We start from the raw sequence: 20,504 nt of genomic DNA on the forward strand, positions 1-20,504 counted from the left end.
GATATTGTATTTAGTTGCTACAGTACTGCTAGATGGTAGTGTTGGCTAGCTAGCAATGGCTGCGGTGTTGACTTTGTTTGAAAAATGGCGTCGCTGCGAACGAATGCAGCTGGCTAGCTAACCTCGATAGTTTCTCTATACTACACCTTTATCTTTGATACAAATACAACTATGTAGCTAGCTAACATTACACTAATCAAATCGTTCCATTGTAATGTAATGTGTCATATTACCTGCGGAGCGAAGTACAGCATGACTACTCACAGTAGTCTGGGAGAGCTCAGTTTTTGCCAAAATCATCCAGCATTGGCATGAAAATATGGCTAAGCAGAACATTTGTGGTACATTCAGGCGTTTGGAAATTGCTCCCATGGATGAACCAGACTTTTTTTCTGAGGTCTTGGCTGATTTCTTTTTATTATCCCATGATGTCATGCAAAGAGGCACTGAGTTTGAAGGTAGGTCTTGAAATACATCCACAGGTACTCAAATGATGTCAATTGGCCTATAAGAAGCTTCTAAAGCTATTACATAATTTTCTGGAATTTTCCAAGCTGTTTAAAGGCACAGTCAACTTAGTGTATGTAAACTTCTGACCCACTGAAATTGTGATACAGTGAAATAGTGAAATCTGTCTGTAAACAATTGTTGGAAAAATTACTTGTGTTATGCACAAAGTAGATATCCTAACCGACTTGCCAAAACTATAGTTTGTTAACAAGAAATTTGTGGAGTGGTTGAAAAATGAGTTTTAATGTCTCCAACCTAAGTGTATGTAAACTTCCGACTTCAACTGTATATATATATATATAGCCCTCTCCCTCTCTCTTTTACTCCCACACTCTCTCTCTCTCTCTCTCTCTCTCTCTCTCTCTCTCTCTCTCTCTCTCTCTCTCTCTCTCTCTCTCTCTCTCTCTCTCTCTCTCTCTCTCTCTCTCTCTCTCTCTCTCTGTCTCTCTGTCTCTGTCTCTGTCTCTGTCTCCTTCTCATTATATCCTTTACTGTCTGTCGTGGAGCAGTGTGGTATTAAGAGCCATTGCCAGACTAAAATGCTGCCTTTTCACCGTCTGCCTCGTCCAATGGATACAAGGATTACTGTAAATCTGGACTGTAAGATTTCATGATGTTAATCGCTAATTTTTGCAAATTCGTTATAGTGCTGTCCTGTTATTTTGAACCGTGACTGAGGCAACCACCTCTGTGCTGACGAATAATTGCAAATCTGTGTCAGACTGTAACATTTATGTCTCGTCATAATAGCAAATCACATCCCAAGTTCCTGGTACAGTGCTGTACCCAATCTTTCGAACTTGAATAGTTCTGCCTGTTTTCAGTCGATGTTCTCATGTACAGGTGTCAGTGAATCTAATAGAGTCCAGTTTTAAGTAATTCGGACCAACTATACAGTAAAATGATATTCATTTAGATGAAAATGGGAATGCAGAGCCCCTTGAAACGCCAAATGAGAATATTTATTAGCGCCAAATGTGGAATACAAATGGGATGTCTTTCACACACATTTGCTTCCTCTCCCATACCTAGTGGAGAAAGCAGAGGCCATGGCCCTTATCAGGAGTGTTCACGCTGGGTATGAGCATGAGTAATAAAAAAAACATTCTGAGACTGTTCGCTGGATTTACTATTTGCACCTGGCCCTTTTTCTCAAAGCAGAAAGGGGTCTCTCTCAACGTGGGGTGTACAGGGCCTAGAAACCCACGCAATGCAAGCACACCAGACCTTGATGTAGATACATAGCTGTGCTTATTTTAGCCTCACTCTATGGTCAGAGTGGGAAACATCTCCCTTACACATCAAACATTTGTATTATTGTACAATATATATATATATATATATATATATACAGTACCAGTCAAAAGTTTGGAGAAACCTACTCATTCAAGGGTTTTTCTTTATTTGTACTATTTTCTACATTGTAGAATAATAGTGAATACATCACAACTATGAAATAACACATATCATGTAGTAACCAAAAAAGTGTTAAATAAATCAAAATATATTTTAGATGCTTCAAATAGCCACCCTTTGCCTTGATGACAGCTTTGCACACTCTTGGCATTCTCTCAACCAACTTCATGCGGTATGAGTAGGTGTGTCCAAACTGAATGAGTAGGTGTGTCCAAACCTTTGACTGGTACTCTATATACAAAAGTATGTGGACACCCCTTCAAATTAGTAGATTTGGCTGTTTCAGCCATACCCTTTGCTGACAGGTGTATAAAATCGAGCACACCGCCATGCAATCTCCATAGACAAACATTGGTAGTAGAATGGCCTTACTGAAGAGCTCAGTGACTTTCAATGTGGCACTGTTATAGTATGCCACCTTTCCAACAAGTTAGTTCGTCAAATTTCTGCCTTGCTAGAGCTGCCCCGGTCTACTGTAAGTGCTGTTATTGTGAAGTGGAAAAGTCTAGGAGCAACAACGGCTCAGCCGCAAAGTGGTAGGCCACATAAGCTCATAGAACGGGACTGCCGAGTGCTGAAGCATGTAAAGATTGTCTGTCCTCGGTTGCAACACTCCCTACCGAGTTCCAAACTGCCTCTGGAAGCAACGTCAGCACAAGAACTGTTTGTCGGGAGCTTCATGAAATGGGTTTCCGTGGCCGAGCAGCCGCACACAGGCCTAAGATCATCATACGCATCATCATACGCATTGGCTGGAGTGGTGTAAAGCTTGCCGCCATTGGACTCTGGAGCAGTGGAAACGTGTTCTCTGGAGTGATGAATCATGCTTCACCATCTGGCAGTCAGATGGATGAATCTGGGTTTGGCCAATGCCAGGAGAACGCTACCTGCCCCAATACATAGTGCCAACTGTAAAGTTTGATGGAGGAGGAATAATGGTCTGGGGCTGTTTTTCATGGTTCGGCTATGCTCCTTAGTTCCAGTGAAGGGAAATCTTAACGCTACAGCATTCAATGACATTCTAGACGATTCTGTGCTTCCAACTTTGTGGCAACAGTTCGGGGAAGGTCCTTTCCTGCTTCAACATGACAATGCCCCTGTGTACAAAGCGAGGTCCATACAGAAATGGTTTGTCAAGATCGGTGAGTATAGAACTTGACTGGCCTGCATAGAGCCCTGACCTCAACCCCTTCGAACACCTTTGGGATGAATTGGAACGCCGACTGCGGACCTAAACGCCGACTGCGGGCCAGGCCTAATCAGTCCCTGCAGCAATGTTCCAACATCTAGTGGAAAGCATTCCCAGAAGAGTGGAGGCTGTTATAACAGCAAAGGGGGACCAACTCCATATTAATGCCCATGATTTTAGAATGAGATGTTCGTAGGTGTCCACATACTTTTGGTCATGTAGTGTATAGACTTGGCAACATCAAGATGTTTAATTTTTTCTGAAATAAAAACAGGTCTGCTATTTCCACTGACTAAATGCCAGAGTAGTGGATATCAAAACAGATAAATATCTGGATAATACAATTAATGGCATTTATCAAATTCTCCTAACTCCTAAACAGCTTAAAGCCAGTCATTTTTCTTTATTTTTGTGTCAGGGTTGTTAAATGAACCTTTCATACTGTTTTTCTCCTGGCTTTGAATTGTTGATGTTTTGGGTTCATTTGATCTGCAGAGATCCTCTCTAAAGAGCTTTTACAGTAATGACTAGCACACCTCTGATGCTTCAAAAAGATACGGAAAAATTACGTATGCAAGGTGTGGGCATATGTACGTTACCAAAAGCACAGACTGCAAATGTCAGAAAGAGAGGCAAATCCAATAAAACACTAGCTCCACTAGCCGTCTAATTACCAGCTCTGCCTTTTCTCCGCCTCCTGTCCTCCACACTTACCGCTGCTGAAGTCGGCATCTTCAGGTGCCATGGGAGTGAGCTGAGGGGGGAAACTTTTGTTTCTGATTGTGTATTCTGGCCACTGAATGTTTTTATATTGCCCTCCATTTTCTCCAAAGCTTTCTGCAAACATGCACACAAATGTTTCCATACTCATTCTACTCATCAAATCCCAGGTTCTGGCTTTAACAGAAGTGTGTACTGTACTGCAGTGTTTCAGTTGGTAAGAACATGGCATCTGCAGTGTGGTGCAGTAGAAGGAATACAATCCATTTTATCCCAGGGAGGCTTGATGCCTATCCACTGGGGTCCAACACTCAGTCACACAGCACTTCTTCCTGTCCAGGTCTCTGTCAACAGAGATGAGTGCTTCTGTCTCTCAGGGGCATTAATGCAATGTGACAACTAGGCCAGACAGAGCAAACACTTTATAGAGAGAGAGAGAGAGAGAGAGAGAGAGAGAGAGAGAGAGAGAGAGAGAGAGAGAGAGAGAGAGAGAGAGAGAGAGAGAGAGAGAGAGAGAGAGAGAGAGAGAGAGAGAGAGAGAGAGAGAGAGAGAGAGAGAGAGAGAGAGAGAGAGAGAGAGAGAGAGAGAGAGAGAGAGAGAGAGAGAGAGAGAGAGAGAGAGAGAGAGAGAGAGAGAGAGAGAGAGAGAGAGAGAGAGAGAGAGAGAGAGAGAGAGAGAGAGAGAGAGAGAGAGAGAGAGAGAGAGAGAATTCAGTGTCTTTCTTGACCAAGTCTCCTTTAAACAGCATGTCCAGATCCTCTCTCTCATTTTTTTCTTCCTGGGAATAAATGAGTTAAAGATAGCTAGGCTCATTTAGATTCTGAGTAAGATCACATGCTGACCTTTCCCAACAACACAACGGGCCTGTCATATTTTAATGAATACCCTTGGGCCTTTCTAGAGTGGGCTGTGAAGAGGCCTAGAGGCAGGTACACAAACAGGAAAGCACAGGGCTTTTCATCACTGATGCTGCAGCACTGGACGTTTACACTGAAATACACTGGAGAGCTCAAGCAGAGAGAGGACGAAAAGGCATGGATGTTTAGGTTTGTATATACAGTAACTGCAATGTACATGTAGGCTGATGCTGAACTACAGAGCCCTATTCTACGAAACAGGTTTGAGGAGTTAGCGAGGTAACTTTGGTCAACTCTGAGTTCGACTCGGGATAACCGGTCATATGAAAGTTGCTCACCTTTTAGCCAGGCAAATTTCTATGGCAACGAATCCTTCAGAACTAACCTGCTCCAGGGCAGGCTAACTCAAGGCTAACTCCACTTACCCTGAATTAAATGACTGAGCCACGAGTTGAGGACCAATGAAATCAGATTGTCTAGCAAAGGTTGCATCATCATCCCATTGATTTGAGGAAGACGACTGATAATGACAGGATGCATTGAAAAGTTCACCCACAGTAAAACCTTTGTATGACTTTATAAAATAATTTTAGCGATAGGTTGGGAAAAAGGTGCCTGTGCATTTGTAAGCACATCAAAGATGGCATTAACGATAAGTAATAAAAGAAAAACAGTACTTCTGATAGCCTATTTCACAGCATAGCCTGCTGAATTTGCAAGATAACTTTTCTTCCATGCTGATTTAGGCAAAAATGAAAATGTGGCAACATTTTTAAAGCGGGCTACTAAACGTATACTAAAATCATTCAAATCCCGATCAAAATGCAATGGCTGTTTAGCGTATTGGTTGGCTGGCTGTAGGACAATGCGGAGCATCGCTCGGAGAGAAGCTGCCAGCCTGCATGCCTTTCTCTCAGCAGAAAGCAGAGACAGTGTAACGATCCCGGCAGTCTGAGTCGGGTCCTGTCTGTGGACTAGTTTTTTCTGCTCGGGATCTCCAGTTTCCCGAGGGTTCTGGAACGCTCCGGGGAGCTCTCTTGATTTCCGCACCTGCATCCCATCAGCAATCTGCACACCTGGTCCTGATCATCACCCTTCTTAGGCTCTGGCCTAACATCCATTCCCTGCCGGATCGTTAGCCATGAACATCACTCGTCCGGAACCTTCATCCAACCTCTGCCTGGTGGTCGGCGGCTGCCGAGCCATGATTGGATCAACCACTGCACCCCCAACAACTAATCAACGCCGCCCGCTCTGTTCCCTGGATTATTCAGCGTCACTCTTGAATTTGTAAATAAACACTCACCTTCGTTTCAACTTACCTTGTCCTGGTCTGCTTCTGGGTTCTGGCTTTGTAACTCGTGACAGAACGATCCGGCCAGTAATGAACCCAGCGGACCTGGACTCTGTTCGCCATGCCATTACCCATCAGGAGAAGATGTTGGGCCATCATAGCACGGAGCTACAGGAGATCGCGTTGGCAGTTCGGAACCTTTCTACCGGTCTGACGGAGGTCCAGAACCAGCGCAAGTTTCCGGTGGAGGATCCACTACCGGTTTCACCCATCTCGCCTGCCGCGTCTGAAGCGGTGTCCTTCCGTGAGCCCAAGGTTCCGACGCCGGATAAATATGAGGGGGAGCTGGGAAGATGCCGTTCTTTCCTTATGCAGTGTGGGTTAGTGTTCGATCTACAGCCCTACTCTTATGCCACAGACAAGGCTAGGATAGCCTTTGTGATTGAGTTGCTGCGTGGTCGAGCGCTGGAGTGGGCTTCAGCCGTTTGGGAACGACAAGACCCCTGCATGGCTTCATACCAGGGGTTCACGGCCGAGATGAGGAAGCTCTTCGACCATTCCGTCCGAGGGAGGGACGCAGCTAGGCGCCTGTTTTCGCTCCACCAAGGAACTCGCAGCGTTGCCGACTTCGTGATCGAGTTCAAGACGTTGGCTGTGGAGAGTGGGTGGAATGAGGAGTCTCTGCAAGCGGCCTTTTACCAGGGTCTGTCGGAGCAGCTCAAGGATGAGCTGATCTCCTATCCGGAGCCTAGTGACCTGGACAGCTTGGTAGCCTTGTCTATTCGGGTGGATAATCGAGTCCGAGAGCGAAGGAGGGAGAAGCAATGGGGTCCGTCCAGTCGATCAGCTTCTCAGTTCCCAGTCGGGTCGGGTGGTGGACCAGAACACGTCGATCATTCTCCACCACAAAGGATTAGTGGAGAGGTCCTCTCCCGATTCTGAACCCATGCAAGTGGGGCGGCACGGGTTAACCAAGGAGGAGCGTCAACATAGACGTAAGACCAACTGCTGCCTCTACTGTGGTAGCTCGGGACATTACATCTCCACTTGTTCCCGGCGGTCGTCAAACTGCCCGGCTCGCTAAAGTTGGGAGGACTTTTAGCGAGCCAGTTTCAACCTCTCAGTACCTCTGTCAGACCCCGTTTCCCGGCTACCCTTGTGAACAGGAATCAGAGCTTAGCGATTAACGCTTTTATCGATTCAGGTGCCGATGGAAGCTTTCTTGATGCCGAGTTGGTGGAACAGCTGGGGCTTTCCAAGGAGCAATTGCCGGAAGCCATTGAAGCGACCACTCTGAACGGCAGTAGTCTGGCACGTATCACGATGAGGACTGAACCGGTTAAGATGCTGTTGTCGGGGAATCATTCGGAGATGATTTCATTCTTCATTCTGCCGTCTTCCCATGTTCCTCTGGTCCTTGGATACCCCTGGCTGAAGGAACACAATCCCACGTTCGATTGGGTGACGGGCAAGGTAACGAGTTGGAGCCTTGATTGTCATGCTAACTGTCTCAAGACTGCCTGTCCCCATTCGGTTCCCAGTCAGGTGATTGAGGCTAAACCCCCAGATTTGTCCCTGGTTCCCGAGACATATCACGATTTGGGGGAAGTGTTCAGTAAGCAGAAGGCTCTGTCACTCCCTCCCCACCGACCATATGATTGTGCCATCAACCTGTTCCCTGGAGCTGTCTACCCCAAGGGAAGGTTATACAGTATCTCCCGCCCTGAACGTGAGGCTTTGGAGACCTACATCAAGGAGTCCCTAGCTGCTGGTCTCGTTCGTCCCTCGTCATCACCCCTGGGGGCAGGATTCTTCTTTGTGGGTAAGAAGGATGGCTCTCTTCGACCGTGTATTGATTATCGGGGGTTGAATGACATCACGGTCAAGAACAAGTATCCCCTGCCCTTGATGAGTTCTGCCTTCGACTCCTTACAGGGTGCTACGGTGTTCACCAAGCTAGACCTACGCAATGCGTATCACATGGTCCGGATCAGAGAGGGAGACGAGTGGTTGACGGGTTTCAATACACCGATGGGTCACTGAGTATCAGGTGATGCCGTTTGGACTGACCAATGCTCCAGCGGTATTCCAGAGTATGGTGAACGACGTCCTGAGAGATATGATCGGTCTCTTTGTGTTTGTTTACCTGGATGACATTCTGATCTTCTCGAAGGAACCTTCCGACCACGTCCAGCATGTCCGGCAGGTTCTGCAGCGATTGTTGGAGAATCGCCTGTTCGTGAAGGCCGAGAAGTGCGAGTTTCACGCCCACACGACATCCTTTCTCGGGTACATCATCTCCAGGGGAGAGATTAGGATGGACCAGGAGAAGGTTAGAGCGGTTCTGGAATGGGCCCAGCCCGGTACGAGATTGCAGCTCCAGAGATTTTTGGGGTTTGCGTAATTTCTACCGCAGATTCATCCGGGATTACAGCCGTGTGGCCGCTCCGTTAACTGCCTTGACTTCCAGTATCAGGAACTTCAAGTGGAATCCGGAGGCGGATCGAGCGTTTCTGGATTTGAAGAGGCGATTCACCAACGCACCGATTCTCTCTCAACCGGACACGGCCCGTCAGTTCGTCGTTGAAGTGGACGCGTCTGATGTGGGAGTTGGCGCCATCCTGTCGCAGCGATGCTCCACGGACAGTAAACTCCATCCCTGCGCCTACTACTCGCCGCCTTTCGCCTGCGGAGAGGAATTACGATGTGGGTAACCGGGAGCTTCTCGCGGTGAAACTTGCCTTGGAGGAGTGGCGCCACTGGTTGGAGGGGGGGCGGAGCAACCGTTTATTGTCTGGACTGACCACAAGAATCTTGCTTACGTGCAATCGGCTAGACGTCTCAACTCCCCGCCAGGCCAGGTGGTCGTTGTTTTTCGGACGATTCAATTTTTTCCCTGACGTTCCGACCTGGATCTAAGAACGGCAAGGCGGACGCCTTGTCTCGGATGTTCTCCAAGACGGAGGAGGGTGGGTCCAAGACCGAGACAATTCTCCCCCGGAACTGCGTCGTGGGAGCTGTTAGGTGGAAGATTGAGGAGGAGGTGATGGCGGCTCTTCGGACGCAGCCCGGTCCCGGTAACGGTCCACCCGGTCGGTTGTTTGTGCCTGAGTCGGTTCGTCCTGCGGTCCTCAAATGGTCCCACGCCAGCAAGATGGCTTGTCACCCTGGCGTGGCTCGGACGATGGCGTTTCTTCGCAGACGTTTTTGGTGGCCTGCCATGGCCGAGGATACTCGGGGTTATGTTGCTGCCTGTCCAGTGTGTGCGCAGAATAAGGGTACCAATCGGCCCAGCTCTGGACTACTTCACCCCCTTCCTATTCCCCGGCGACCATGGTCGCATCTGGCCCTGGACTTTGTCACTGGGTTGCCCGCTTCTGAGGGGAACACGGTCGTTCTGACTATCGTGGACAGATTCAGCAAGTTCGCCCACTTTGTGCCAATTGCCAAGCTTCCCTCTGCCTCGGAGACGTCCGAGATCCTGGTTAGGGAGGTTTTCAGGGTCCACGGGTTGCCCAGTGATCTCGTTTCCGACCGTGGCCCTCAGTTTACCTCTGCTGTCTGGAAGTCCTTCTGTTTGGCCATTGGAGCTACAGTCAGTCTCACATCTGGTTTTCACCCCCCAATCTAATGGTCAGGCGGAGAGAGCCAACCAGAAGATGGAATCCACGCTACGCTGCCTGGCCTCTTCCAACCCCACCTCCTGGGTCTCTCAGTTGCCTTGGGTTGAGTATGCCCACAATACTCTCCCCTACATCTGCCACTGGGATGTCTCCCTTCCAGTGCCTGTATGGCTACCAACCTCCCTTGTTCCCTTCTCAGGAGAAGGAGCTCTCAGTGCCTTCTGTTCAGGCCCAGATTCGTCGTTGCCACCGGACCTGGCATCGGGCCAGAAAGGCACTCCTTAGAGTTTCGGACCGGTATCAGCTCCAGGCGATCGTCGCCGGATCCCCGCTCCCACCTACACCATCGGAGATAGGGTCTGGTTGGCCACACGGGATCTTCCTTTACGGACTGAGTCTAGGAAGTTGTTACCGAAGTTCATTGGTCCGTTTGTGGTGGAGAAGGTGATCAACCCGGTGGCAGTTCGACTCAAACTCCCGAGGACGCTCAGAGTCCATCCCACCTTTCATGTCTCCTGCCTCAAGCCTGTTTTCCTCAGTCCTCTGTTGCCTCCTCCGCCTCCTCCTCCTCCTCCTCGGATGATCGGAGGTGGTCCTGCCTACACGGTGCGACGCATCATGGATTCCAGACGGCGGGGCCGGGGTTTCCAGTATCTCGTGGACTGGGAGGGGTATGGTCCTGAAGAGAGGAGTTGGATTCCGCGGCGACAGATCCTAGATGCTGACCTCATCCGTGACTTCTACCGCCTCCATCCTGGCGCTCCGGGAGTCCGCCCGGTGGCGTTGCGGAGGGGGGTACTGTAACGATCCCGGCAGTCTGAGTCGGGTCCTGTCTGTGGACTAGTTTTTTCTGCTCGGGATCTCCAGTTTCCCGAGGGTTCTGGAACGCTCCGGGGAGCTCTCTTGATTTCCGCACCTGCATCCCATCAGCAATCTGCACACCTGGTCCTGATCATCACCCTTCTTAGGCTCTGGCCTAACATCCATTCCCTGCCGGATCGTTAGCCATGAACATCACTCGTCCGGAACCTTCATCCAACCTCTGCCTGGTGGTCGGCGGCTGCCGAGCCATGATTGGATCAACCACTGCACCCCCAACAACTAATCAACGCCGCCCGCTCTGTTCCCTGGATTATTCAGCGTCACTCTTGAATTTGTAAATAAACACTCACCTTCGTTTCAACTTACCTTGTCCTGGTCTGCTTCTGGGTTCTGGCTTTGTAACTCGTGACAGACAGTGCCAGACAGTTTGCTTTGCCGGTCAGCTGTTTAGGCAGGGCACCGATTGCTTTGAATTTGATGTTGGCATTTGAACTCGGCCTTGTAAGGCTAGCTGTTTTATGCACCGGTTAATTTCACTGTGATGTCGGCATAGGCGGCGGGTCCAATAGGCTATGGGAATATACGCTTCCCCTAAAGTAAATTTAATTAGCCACAATTAGCTATATAATTACTTGTGCCTATACATAAATAAATACAATCATTCAAAATACTACACCAGAGAGCATGATTTGGCCACAGAGAATAGTTTTATTAAGTTCCTGTTTTTCAATCAATAAACAAAACACATTCCACGTTCACAGATGTGGCAGATATAAATAATATAAAACAAAACAAACAACAAATTTGCAGCAGCACTGTCATGGTAGCTATTTCCAGCTTTAGCTGAGACAATGAGCAAAGAGTTAGTTTTTACAGCACCTTATACAACATCTACATACACCCCTTTCCCTAATCACCCCATTCACTCTGTCCAATTTGAAATATAGCTGAGTAGTGGAGACCAGAGTCTATCAAACCTGGGCTGTCTCTTGCGGAGGTCATAAGTGAGCTTTTCAAGAGGAAGAAAGTCAACAATCTGGTCAGTCCACATTTTTAATGTAGGAGAAGAATTAGAAGCCCACAGTAGGAGAATACATTTCTATCAAGTATGGATAGTCATAAACACATTTTCTCTGTCTGGATCAAGAACAAAGATATAAGAGATTTTGCCTTTGATGGATTGTGCTGTAGCAAAAAGGGCCCCAACTTCATTCAGCTGAGCTCTAAACCTCCCCTTGGAAGTGAATGAGGAAATTACGTGTCTAATTTGAAGATATATATATTTTTAATGGATCTTGGCACATTGAATTCACTGCAGAGCTCTTGAAAGGATTGCAGTGTAGTTGTGTTCTGATGAAACATGTCTGAAAAGGTCCTGATCCCTAGAGTATGCCAAAGATTAAAGTTGGCATCACTCAGGGCTTTTGACAAGTCTGGGTTGCATACTATAGGTGAGTGAGAGCATATCTGGGAGGAATTGCCAAGGTATTTCTTACAGTCCTTCCATGCTAGTAGGGTGCTGTAACTCACAAAGGTTTTGGCTATGTTGCCCACTTCACTAAAGTTATTAATGAATATAATTTAGCTTAGGGGCAATGAACCACATGATTGGGCCTCTATCTGAATCCACATTGAGTCTTGTCTGTTTGTGATCCATGTTAGCATGTTGCGGATTTGGGCAGGCCAGTAGTACAATTGAAGGCAGGGAAGGGCAAGACCACCCTTAGATTCAGGTTTCAATAGAGTGGAGAACTTGATCCTAGGTTTTTTATTGCTCCATATAAATTTGGTGATGCTTTGGTTGGTTGTTTTGAAAAAAGAAACTGGGAGATAGCATGGGAGCATCTGAAATAAATATTTCAATCTAGGGAGGATGTTCATACCGATAACATTGATTCTTCTGACTAAGCTAATTGGGAGGGAGATCCAGGTTCAGAGATCATTTTGATTCGATCCAGGAGGAAGACCCTCAAAATTGTCAAAGACTCCAGCCACCCTAGTCATAGACTGTTCTCTCTGCTACCGCACGGCAAGCGGTACCGGAGTGCCAAGTCTAGGTCCAAAAGACTTCTCAACAGCTTCTACCCCCAAGCCATAAGACTCCTGAACAGCTAATCATGGCTACCCGGACTATTTGCACTGCCCCCCCACCCCATCCTTTTTACGCTGCTGCTACTCTGTTAAGTATTTATGCATAGTCACTTTAACTCTACCCACATGTACATATTACCTCAACTACCTCAACTAGCCGGTGCCCCCCGCACATTGACTATGCAACGGTACCCCCTGTATATATAGCCTCCCTACTGTCACTTTATTTTACTGTATATATAGCCTCCCCTACTGTCACTTTATTTTACTTCTGCTCTTTTTTCTCAACACTTTTTTGTTGTTGTTTTATTCTTACTTTTTTGTTTAAAATAAATGCACTGTTGGTTAAGGGCTGTAAGTAAGCATTTCACTGTAATGTCTGCACCTGTTGTATTCGGTGCATGTGACCAATAAAATTTGATTTGATTTGATTTGATTTGAGGAGTGGGAGATAATTTTCCTTGAAAAGGCCATTCGGATCTAGTGTTACAAAGATCCCAAGATATTGAAACCCCTGTGTCTTCCATTGGGATGAGTGTCTTCATAGAGCTGGTGAGTGTAAGATTGAGAGGGCAAACAATGGATTTGTTCAAATGTATCTTATATCCTGAAAATTTGCCGTACTGAGCAATTGCGTCTAGAATGGGAGGGAGGGATTTCTCAGGGTTAGACATGTAGAGCAACACATTATCCGCTTAGAGCGAAATCTTGTGCTGAAGGCCGCCTGTAGAAACATCCATAATAGTTGGATTGCTCAACTCCGCCAAAGGCTCCGTCCCGAACAAGTAGAGTAGGGGGGACAGCGAGCATCCTTGTCTTGTGCCACGTCCCAAAGGGAATCTGTCAGAATTCAAACCGTTAGTAGTCACCATGGCATTTGGATGAGAATATAGGGACTTAATCCATTTAATAAAGTTTGGACCCATATTGAACTTTTCTATGACTGAGAACAGAAAGCTCCACTCCATCCTGTCGAACGTCTTCTCAGCATCCAGTGAAGCCAGCAGGACAGGGGTCTTCTGTGCATTTACTTGATCTACAATATCAAAAAGAAGGCAAATGTTATCAGAAGAGTACCTGTCTCTAATAAATCGAGTTTGGTCGGCTTTTATTATTTTGGGAAGAAGAGTGTTTAGTCTTTTGGCGAGCAATTTGGTAATTATTTTATATTTTAAATCCAACAAGCTTATGGGCAGGTAGGACGAGCAGAATAGAGGGTCCTTGTCTTTTTTGAGCAACACTGTAATGCGGGCTGTGTACATAGAGTCTGGGAGAGCTCTGTTTTTGCATTGGCATGAAAATAGGGCTAAACTGGGGCCAAAATGCTTTGTAGAACTCTCTGGGAAATCTGTCTGGGCCTGGGGACTTGGTGGCATGGAGATAATTGCCTATAGGACCTCCTCAGGAGTGAAGGGGGAGTTGAGATCTTCTTGGTCGGTCTCTGATAGTTTTGGTAGCGAGATTCCTTCTAGCAAGGAATGGAGTTCTGCATCCGTATGTTTTCTCTCAGAAGTAGATAATTTGCAGTAAAAATCATGACAAGTTAAATGGATCTTATTTGGATCATATGTGACCTCGTCATCTTCTGTTCGGATGGCCATGATTGTACGCTCTGACTGCTCATTTTTTAATTGGCAAGCAGGCAACCTGCTAGGCCTATTGCTATACTCATGGTATATCTGTTTAGTAAAGAAAACTATTTTTATCTCCCGAGTATAGTCCAAGTTTAGTTCGGCTTTGGCTGCTTTATGTTGACTCCAGGAGGCGCTGTCTGGGGATTGTTTATGTACTTTTTAGCAGCGTTCCAGCTCCCTCTCAAGATCTAACCTGTGTGCTTCCATTACTTTTTTCTTAGAGGATGCATATGCAATTAGATGACGTCTTAGTGTGCCTTTGGCAGCGTCCCACATTGTGGCCGTAGAAACAGGAGAGTCTTTGTTGTCTTGTGCATAGTTGTCTATCCATGTAGTAAATAATGTATGGAATGCTTTGTTTGATAACATGGAGGTGTTGAATTTCCAGCTCTTTGACCTCGGTGGACAAAGGCGTGATCTGAAAGTTTATAAAAATGAAAATGTAATCTATACGAGAGTAGGTGTTATGGACATTGGAGTAGTATGTAAAATCTGACATTGTTGTCAATTTCTGCTCAATCTTGCATGCTTTCTCAGTCAGCTGAAACTGTATGTGCACTCGTAAATCAGGTCCTTTCTTGAGTTGGGCTCTGGGATATAACAACCGTTGAGTATCTGATTTTATGGTGGATTGTGGAGGAGGGGGGATGAGTGTGTTGGAGTATGTGAGTATGTGCGTGTGTGTTTGTCCGCATCTGTTGTGGGGGGGATGTTGGGGGGATATATATTTTTAAATAGTTATATATAGAGGTGACAGCATTGGAAATGCTTTTGGCGGTTAATCTGCTTCTGTTTTGTGTGTGGCACTGTGTGCTATTTTCGATGGATGGGTCCTGGCCTCTCGGGGCCCTAGGGATCCGGAGGGATGTGGGTGGGATGCCGATCACTGGGATGATAGCTCAACTTGGGATGGGGAGGGGCTTTAGCGGGGGAATTAGTGGAGATCAATTGAAGGGATACTTAGTAGCAATGCAAATATCATGGTACAGCTATATGGACACTCAATCATTACGGGGGGTTTTATGGTAAATTTACAAACATATATAATGATAAATAGACTTGAAACTTGTATCTCATTATGGTGTATGGTGAAATAAGTTTAGCCAGTTATAATTGTAATGGCTTAGCTGATAAGAACAAAATAAGAACAATATTTACATGGCTCAAAGAAAAGGAATATAATATCTATTGTTTACAGGAAACTCATTCAACAATTCTAGATGAAGTTGCGTGGAAAAAGGAATGGGGGGGGGCGAAATATACTTCTCCCATGGGCAAAGAAATTCAAAAGGGGTGATGATATTAATTAATAGTAATTTCGATCCGAATGTGCAAATTGTCCAAATAGATACGCAAGGTAGATAGATTATTTTAAATATGTTATTGGACAATAAACAGATATGTCTCATTAACATTTACGGACCAAATAATGATGATCCACACTTCTTTGACAATATATATAATAAATTATCAACCCTGCAAGCAATTCAAGACAATATTATTATGGTGGGGGATTATAATACTGTTTTAAATAGCTCAATGGACCGTAGAGGAAATCACACCACAAACAATCACCCACATGCTCTTAAGGAAATCGTGAATGTCATGGATACATTAGAACTAGTAGATATATGGAGGCTTAAATATCCTGATCTAGTGAGATATACATGGCGGAGACTCAATCAAGCTAGTCGTCTTGACTTCTTTCTTATCTCATTCTCGTTGGCACCAAAAGTTTAAAAAGTGTTGATAGGGGATAGAATGAGGTCGGACCATCATATAATTGGCATATATATTACTCTTACTGAATTTCCACGTGGGCGAGGATATTGGAAATTTTATCAAAGCCTATTGGATGATCATTTATTTTTAACTAGGACAAAGGAATTTATAACTGACTTTTTCCGACATAACATAGGTACAGCAAATCCCCTTATTGTATGGGACACCTTTAAATGTGCCTTTAGAGGTCATGCAATTCAGTACTCATCTCGAAAACAAAACTCAATTTAGGTCAAAAGAGTTTATACTAACAAAGGAAATAGAAAGTCTAACAGAACAGATAGATGGCAATAAAAACTGAACATAGAGGCTCAGAATAAATTAGAGGAAAAACAAAAAGAAATGGAGAAACTTATTCAAGAAAGATCAAGTGTAATATATTATAAAAAATAAAGCAAACTGGATGGAATATTGGGAAAAATGCACCAAATTCTTTTTTAATCTTCAATATATGAATGCTACAAAAAATAATTTAATGAAATTGGTTACAATTGACGGAGTAACCCATGATTCACCAAATGACATTTTGAAGGAGGAAACAAGGTACATTAAGCATATGTTTTCGTTTCAGTCGCCTCCATCTCCTCTAACTGAAGCTAATTGTAGAGATTTTTTTTCTATTGATAATGTAAAATTAACAGCCAAACAGAAAGACTCATGTGAAGGTGAAATTACAGAGGAGGAACTTCTGGATGCAATTAAAGACTTTAAGTCTTGGAAAACTCCAGGGTTGGATGGCATACCCGTCGAAGTATACCAAACCTTTTTTGATATACTAAGAGGACCGCTATTAGCATGTTTTAACCACTCCTATGTAAATGGTAGATTATATGACACTCAAGAAGAAGGTCTGATCTCATTATTACTGAAACAGGATACAAGCGGAAAATATAATGATCCAGTCCATTAAAAAAATTGGAGGCCCCTTACACTTCAGTGTTGTGATGCAAATATTCTAGCAAAATGTATAACGCATAGAATTAAAAAGGTATTGTCAGATATTATTCATTCTAATCAGACAGGTTTTTTACAAGGAAGATACATTGGAGATAATATAAGGCAAGTATTGGAAACAATAGAACATTATGGAAAATCGGAGAAACCAGGCCTGCTATTCAAAGCAGACTTTGAAAAGGCATTTGATAAAGTACGACTGGGGTTTATATATAAATGCCTGGAGCATTTCAATTTTGGTGAATCTCTTATAAAATGGGTCAAAATCATGTATAGTAACCCTAGGTGTAAAATAGTAAATAATGGCTATTTCTCAGAAAGTTTTAAACTGTCAAGAGGAGTGAAACAAGGTTGTCCACTATCGGCATATCTATTTATTGTGGCCATCGAGATGTTAGCTATTAATATCAGATCCAACAATAATATCAGGGGATTAGAAATCCAGGGCTTAAAAACAAAGGTGTCATTGTACGCTGATGATTCATGTTATCTTTTAAATCCACAACTAGAATCACTCCACAGCCTCATAGAGGATCTAGATACATTTTCTAACCTCTCTGGATTACAACCAAATTATGACAAATGTACTATATTACGTATTGGATCAATAAAAAATTCAATTTTTACATTGCCATGTAGTTTACCAATAAAATGGTCTGATGGTGATGTGGATATACTCGGTATGGAAAGGAAATAAATGATCTCACTTCAATAAATTATAATAGAAAGTTAGCAAAAATAGATAAGATCTTGCTACCATGGAAAGGTGGGTGCCTGTCAATTTGTGGAAAAATCACCCTGATTAACTCTTTAGTATTATCCCAGTTTACCTATTTGCTTATGGTCTTGCCTACGCCTAGCGAACATAATTTTTTAATTATATGAGAAAACAATATTCCATTTTATTTGGAACAGCAAGCCAGACAAAATTAAAAGGGCCTATTTATTTAATGAATATGAATTCGGAGGACAGAAATTATTAAATATTAAAGCATTAGACCTATCACTAAAAGCTTCAGTCATACAAAAGTTATACTTATATCCGAACTGGTTCTCTAGCAAATTAGTAAGATTGTTTCACCCAATGTTCAAGAATGGCCTTTTCCCTTTATTCAGATTACAACCACTCACTTTCAGTTATTTGAAAAGGAAATCATCTCCCAGATATCACTATTTCTAAAACAAGCCATAGAAAGTTGGTTGCAATTTCAATTTAATCCTCCAGAAATGACAGAACAAATAATGCAACAAATATTGTGGTTAAACTCAAATATACTAATTGACAAAAAAACTATTTTTTTGACAAAATGTTTAAAAAAGGTATAATCTTTGTAAATGATATCATCGGTAGGAGTGGTTATGTTGCACATGCAGCTAACAAAAACATATGGAAATGTCTGCTCTACCCAAAATTACAACCAAATAATTGCAGCGTACCGCAAAAATGGAAGAGGAAAGTGGAAGGAGGAGAAAGTAAGGGAAGAGATTTTTGACGTACCGATCCCATGGCATAGTGTTTATGAACTGATCTGCAAAACGACACCGGATTCAAAACTTAGAATCTTTGAATTTAAATTATTATATAAAATTCTTGCTACCAATATAATGTTATTTATATGGGGGATATAATCTTCCCAGCTCTGCAGATTTTGCTGTGAAGAGACAGAATAATTAGATCATTTGTTTTGGTACTGTCCATTTGTAGCTTGTTTTTGGACACAGGTCCAGGAATGGCTGAAGTATTGCAATATTTACCTGGAGCTAACCCTGCAGATAGCACTACTGGGTGATCTGAAAAGTCATAGTCAATCGATCAATAACATAATAATACTATTAGCAAAAATGTTATTTTCAATTCACAATCTGTAGAAACAATGAGAATAGAAAGGTTCAGAACTTTTGTAAGACATCACAGTACAGTTGAAATATATATGGAAAATAGAAATCCTATATGGATGGTGTTAAAAGATAGATGGGAGGTGTTGAATGGAATTGAAGGATGGGACTAATAACAACTAACAACAAACAATAACAAGATAACTAATAATGTAGGCACGCTGTGTCCATAATTTGTGTATGGGTTGTAGGTTGGGAGCTTTTGTGAAGGAGCACAGTTAGAAAGATATGGCATATAGAAGCAAACCGGATGGACATCATTAAAATGATCGGAGAGGTTGAGAGTAGAAGAAGTTCAGGAGAAAGAACAAACAAAATGTAATTACTGTAAAATTGACTGTGTCCATAAAATGTAGATCGTGGATATGGGTTGGAAGTAGAGGCCTAGGCATTGTTGTTCACTAGTTTACTCCAAGTGGGGAAAGGGTGGCGGGGTTGGAAAGTAATAAAGGGGAATGTATGTGTGTATGTATGTATGTACAGTGGGGAAAAAATGTATTTAGTCAGCCACCAATTGTGCAAGTTCTCCCAATCAAGAAAATCACATTGTAGGATTTTTTATGAATTTATTTGCAAATTATGGTGGAAAATAAGTATTTGGTCAATAACAAAAGTTTCTCAATACTTTGTTATATACCCTTTGTTGGCAATGACACAGGTCAAACGTTTTCTGTAAGTCTTCACAAGGTTTTCACACACTGTTGCTGGTATTTTGGCCCATTCCTCCAGGCAGATCTCCTCTAGAGCAGTGATGTTCTGGGGCTGTCGCTGGGCAACACGGACTTTCAACTCCCTCCAAAGATTTTCTATGGGGTTGAGATCTGGAGACTGGCTAGGCCACTCCAGGACCTTGAAATGCTTCTTACGAAGCCACTCCTTTGTTGCCCGGGCGGTGTGTTTGGGATCATTGTCATGCTGAAAGACCCAGCCACGTTTCATCTTCAATGCCCTTGCTGATGGAAGGAGGCTTTCACTCAAAATCTCACGATACATGGCCCCATTCATTCTTTCCTTTACACGGATCAGTCGTCCTGGTCCCTTTGCAGAAAAACAGCCCCAAAGCATGATGTTTCCACCCCCATGCTTCACAGTAGGTATGGTGTTCTTTGGATGCAATTCAGCATTCTTTGTCCTCCAAACACGACGAGTTGAGTTTTTACCAAAAAAGTTATATTTTGGTTTCATCTGACCATATGACATTCTCCCAATCCTCTTCTGGATCATCCAAATGCACTCTAGCAAACTTCAGACGGGCCTGGACATGTACTGGCTTAAGCAGGGGGACACGTCTGGCACTGCAGGATTTGAGTCCCTGGCGGCGTAGTGTCTTACTGATGGTAGGCTTTGTTACTTTGGTCCCAGCTCTCTGCAGGTCATTCACTAGGTCCCCCCGTGTGGTTCTGGGATTTTTGCTCACCGTTCTTGTGATCATTTTGACCCCACGGGGTGAGATCTTGCGTGGAGCCCCAGATCGAGGGAGATTATCAGTGGTCTTGTATGTCTTCTATTTCCTAATAATTGCTCCCACAGTTGATTTCTTCAAACCAAGCTGCTTACCTATTGCAGATTCAGTCTTCCCAGCCTGGTGCATGTCTACATTTTTGTTTCTGGTGTCCTTTGACAGCTTTTTGGTCTTGGCCATAGTGGAGTTTGGAGTGTGACTGTTTGTGGTTGTGGACAGGTGTCTTTTATACTGATAACAAGTTCAAACAGGT

Source organism: Coregonus clupeaformis, chromosome 29 (genome assembly GCF_020615455.1).
Source record: "Coregonus clupeaformis isolate EN_2021a chromosome 29, ASM2061545v1, whole genome shotgun sequence".
In the NCBI taxonomy this organism is placed as follows: domain Eukaryota; kingdom Metazoa; phylum Chordata; class Actinopteri; order Salmoniformes; family Salmonidae; genus Coregonus; species Coregonus clupeaformis.